Source organism: Mobula hypostoma, unplaced genomic scaffold, assembly GCF_963921235.1.
Source record: "Mobula hypostoma unplaced genomic scaffold, sMobHyp1.1 scaffold_42, whole genome shotgun sequence".
In the NCBI taxonomy this organism is placed as follows: Eukaryota; Metazoa; Chordata; class Chondrichthyes; order Myliobatiformes; family Myliobatidae; genus Mobula; species Mobula hypostoma.
Window position 1 is genome coordinate 630,437 of NW_026948219.1, and position 4,988 is coordinate 635,424.

At 44.7% G+C, this 4,988-nt stretch overlaps 1 pseudogene; it reads right to left on the reverse strand.

The window, feature by feature from the left end:
• Positions 1 to 258: 258 nt before the first annotated feature.
• LOC134341966 (probable G-protein coupled receptor 139) lies at positions 259 to 4,670 on the reverse strand (annotated as a pseudogene).
• Between the last annotated feature and the right edge of the window lie 318 nt (positions 4,671 to 4,988).

A 4,988-nucleotide genomic window follows, 5' to 3' on the forward strand; every position in this document is an offset into this window, starting at 1 on the left:
CACAAGGGCGTCACTGATCTACAATAACAAACGCAGCTCGTTCCACTCGGTAAGAGGGGGTATATATTAACTAGTGAATGCAGAAAAGAAAAAAAACAATTGAAAGGATCGTCAGTTGAGCTGGAGAGAGGAAACATGCGCGATAGTAAGGCGAGTGAGGAATGAGAAGTACACGTAATTACGCGGGTTCCCATTGGTGCAGAGTTTGCCTGCAATGAGTGATGAATTAGTTGGGCCAGGCTGGGAAACATCACTAATTCATGACATCTTCGCAGCAATGAGAGCCAGGGGATGTTTTATCACGTCCTTCAGTTGCTGCCTGAACTTGGTCTGGGTGCCGGCGTAAAGAGCCGTGTTTGTGCAGCAGCATGGAGCCCAGTTCTCGCAGTGAATCGGGAGGCAGCGTCACGGCAGAGGAATCAGACAGCAGTTTCCACGCAGAATACACAGTGAACGGTGCCCACAGCAGGACGAAATTGCCAGAGATGATCAGCAGTAAAACGAGGGATTTCCTGCGGCTCTCCATCTGCGGGTCCCTGTCACCCTGTCCCTTGTCAGCACGCCGGAGTCTCCTGCGCCCCCTGCTGGTGACTAGAACATGCCGGACGGTGAATCCATTCGTCAGGAGAACCAGCAGGAATGGGATTACAGGGGTAAGAAGGTAATTAAATAATTCTATTGGTATTGCGACAGATAAAGACACATAATGCGCGCTTCTCCTACACATAAATGGAACAATTATCACTGTATAACGCCCCGAGAGCCGAAAATACCATTAAATGTTTCTTAAGCAGCTGATCACAGTCACCATCCCCAGAATCACAGCCGCAGTTTTCCCGGTACAATATTTTGTTTTCAGCTTCTGACAACAAATGGCCACAAATCGATCAAATGTGAAAGTGACGGTGAACCAGACCGAACAATCGGTGGCGGCGTAAAGCAGGACGGCGTGGATTTTACACACTGGTGTATCTCTAGCCCAGAGGAAAAGTTCCATTGATGCAGAATCTCGCTCAGTATCAGGTCCAGGACAACGACCATAAGATCCGCCGCTGCCATGGCAACCAGGTAGCGAGTGACAACTCTGGAGAGACCGCACTTTCCTCTGGACAAGATTAAAGTCGTCACCAGGTTCACCGCGAGGAGCATAGAAAATAATCAGTGAATACACTTCCGGAAGCGTTCTCTATTATCACACAATTTATGGATTTGTTCTCTGTCACGATCGTTAATCATTGCTTCTCAGGAAATCTATTGAGAAAACCAATTATTAGAGTCAAATGGCAAGTGAAATTAGTGAAAAGAAACCATGCAAAATGTGTGTACAATTATCACCCAAAAACAGCAGCGAACAACACAGATAACGATCACCGATATTTCGCAACTTCTGGCGTGCTTGGGGGAGAGGATTGAAATGGGACATCAAATACAAACTCTACAGAAACTTAAATAAAATTAAATAACTTCCCGCAACAGTGACTGTTTAGATCAACGACAGGCTCCCTCCCCTGATCATTATACCCTACTGTTCAAATGTCTTTGGTGTTTGTATATATATATGTGTGTGTGTGTGTGTGTGTGTGTGTGTGTGTGTGTGTGTGTGTATAAATCAAGCAGACAGAGAAAAAGAAGATAATAAATAAAAATAAAACATAATAAATAAATAAACAAGTAAATTATTTACGTATATTGAATAGATTATTTAAATAAATGTGCAAAAACAAAAATATTGCATATTTTAAAAAATTAGGTAGTGTCGAAATCTTGAAAGTCCATTTAGGTATCGGATGGCAGAGGGGGAGAAGCTGTTCTTGAATCACTGAGTGTGTGCCTTCAGGCTTCTGTATCTCCTACCTAATGGTAACAATGAGAAAAGGGCATGCCCTGGGTGCTGGAGGTCTTTAAAAATGGACGCTGCTTTTTCGAGACACTTTTTCCTAAAGATGTTCTGGATACTTTGTAGGCTGGCGTCCAAGATGGAGATGACCAGATTTACAACCTTCTGCAGCTTCTTTCGGTCCTGTGCAGTAGCCCCTCCATACCAGACAGTGATGCAGCCCGTCAGAGTGCTCTCCACGATGCAACTATAGAAGTTTTTGAGTGTATTTGTAGACATGCCAAATCGCTTCGAGCTCCTAATAAAGTATAGCTGTTGCCTTGCCTTCTTTATTACTGCAACAATATGCTGGGACAGGGTTAGATCCTGAGAGATCGTGATACCCAGGAACTTGAAGCTGCTCACTCTCTCTACTTCTGACCCCTCTATGAGGACTGGTGCGTGTTCCTTCGTCTTACCTTTCCTGAAGTCCACAATCAGCTCTTTTGTCTTACTGACGTTGAGTGCCAGGTTGTTGCCGCGGCACCACTGCACTAGCTGGCATATCTCACTCCTGTACGCCCTCTCGTCACCACCTGAGATTCTACCAACAATGGTTGTATTTTACACAGTCCCGTATTGTCAACATGGAGCGGAAAACCAGCTTTCAAATCTGGCGCGAGAAAACTATGTTGCGAATTACTGACAAATACAGAATGTCTCCCTGGTGCTGCCCGCTCCCTCCCCTCTCCCTCCCTCTTTTCCCAACAACGATCCCCTCTCCCTGACCCTTTCCCACTCTCAGTCCACAACAGAGCCCCATGTCAGAATGAGGTTCATCATCACCATCTTATATCCAGAAATTAGTTATTATTGCGGCAGCAGTACAGTGTAATAAATACAAGTACTACAGTTCTGTGGCGAGGTCTCGGGCATCCTCGCTATTCATAAAATACTGTCACTGGTCATCCTGTCAGCAGCAGCTCCGGTGAATTCGCTCAATGTGAGAGAGTGATTCCGAGCAGCGGAATCCAACCAAGTTTCACACGACCCATTAACCGATTTGAATCTGCTGACCGATAGCTCGGAGAAGCTGGTCGACTCTCTGACACGTTCAGCAGAAGATCTAATTTTGCCTCAGCGGATGTTATGTTCACAAGCCGGAAGTTAACTGGGCAAATGATATTCCTCTGGAATTTTTCCTCCACGGTTCTCTATCTCCTTCAGATACTCCGGCCCCTATTTAAGAAATTTTCCTCCATTCCTTTGCATTTTATTTGATTCGTGGTAAAAAAAAACTTCCCCGGAATAATGACCCTCTATTACCCTCAAAGCAATGCATCACTGTCAGAATTTCATGGCCTGTTCGTAAACCTTTAGTGTGCAGATTTTTTTTGTTCTGTCGCTTCAGAGCAGCGACCGAGTTGACAGTCAAATGTAACCGCCGACTCTAATAAAATAATTAGCTGAGGTCGCTTTTGAATTGCAGTCTGAGAATGGAATCAGTTTTGTACCAGGACTACTTTAAATCACTGAGATCATAGGCAATCTTCGCGAGTCAAAAATTCAAAAATTAAACACACACAGAAAGGACAATGGCATTTTATAATTGTTGAGTTCCTATCGTAGAATCAATTCTGATACGGATATCGATTGGAGGTGGACAGTCAGAGGAGACCGAATGATTGTAATAATATTTTAACGATAATATAGTAGAAATTGAGATCCCTTTCCCTTTTTTTGAATGAAATGCCATGGAATTCAAGGAAGAAATCTAAACTTCAAACGGTGTTGCAGAATTCAGTCCATATAGACAACTACATTTCCTGCTGCACAATGTTATTCAGATGAATACTGTTTGAAATGACCAGAGAATAATAGAGTCGGGAATATTCATCATAAAGTAACGCCTCACAGGGGAAGACAGATAATGAGCCGTCTCTCTTTATCATTATTATAACCCAGTTCTGCGAAAGCCTCAGAGTGACATTTGAAAAGCGAATGAAGGATTGTTTTCAATTACGTGAATTACCACAGGAAAGGACAGAGGTGAAACAATTCAGACATTTGCTCACAAATTCCGGTAATGCGGAGATGGAGCTGCAGCGGGACGAATGCCAGTGGTGAACCGTGAGGAAAGGATCACGGATTCCCTGGACAGCCCGGGAGTTTAGAGTAGACAGTCGGTTCTGGGAGAAGTGGGAAGGCGGGATGTTCTGTTCGATGACGTGGCAGCACGTACGGAGCTGGGCGGGGCTGGGTGCGCGGTGACGTTGGCGGCTGGTTCATCATCAGACCGGTTGTCTGCGAGAATAATCCGCACCTGGAAGTCAGATTGAGTTCCGTTGCAAACACAAGGAGAGGAAGCAACTTGATTCAAAAGCCGGTATTTTCGAGCTGAAGATGGAGCGAGTGAGAGGAAGCAACGCTTCTAGCGGCAAAATATTAAACCTCGTTCATGAGCTGATGTGAGCAACGATTGAACGGAGTTTACCGATTGGATCATTGGCCATTACACCCGCACAATTACAAGATCCACAGTGAACAGCATTGTTGCAGAATTTGAAGTTTTGGAGACTTTTTACCCGGAGAGCGCGACAGTAGCATTAATTTCAAATGGGTGATAAATGTTAGAAAGCAGTTAAATGTTGTTTTATAGTTGAACGTTGGAGAGAGACTCACCGGGAAGAGCAATGATAGCGAGGATGGGGTAGTGAATCACTTGAATAACTTTTAATGCATGCGTGATTCGAAGATCCAAGGTCAAAGTCGCAAAGATAAATTGAGCAGCCCAGACGATATTCTTCGGAATTTCTGTCACATTCCACGCTGTTGTTCCCGGACTCTGATCCATTACGGAACAAGCAAACCTTCCTTCCGCAGAGTGTGCTCTCTCTGTCCCGCTGTGCGGATCGGCGAACCGCTGTGAGTGCCGGAGCGGCTGCTCAGTGAGAACTCAGTGATTCCGATGCTTATTAGTAGGAGAGGGAAACTCTCTTGTGACCCCAAAACCCTCCGTGGAAATGACGATATTGGCATCTAATGAAATGTCAGATGCAGTTAGCCCCTTTTGCACAGCAGCTGAGTAGCAGGTGTCGGGAAGTGTTGTCAAATAATTTCCACCATTGAAGTTTGATCTATTCATAACTTGTGTCGAAACAATTCAGTAGTT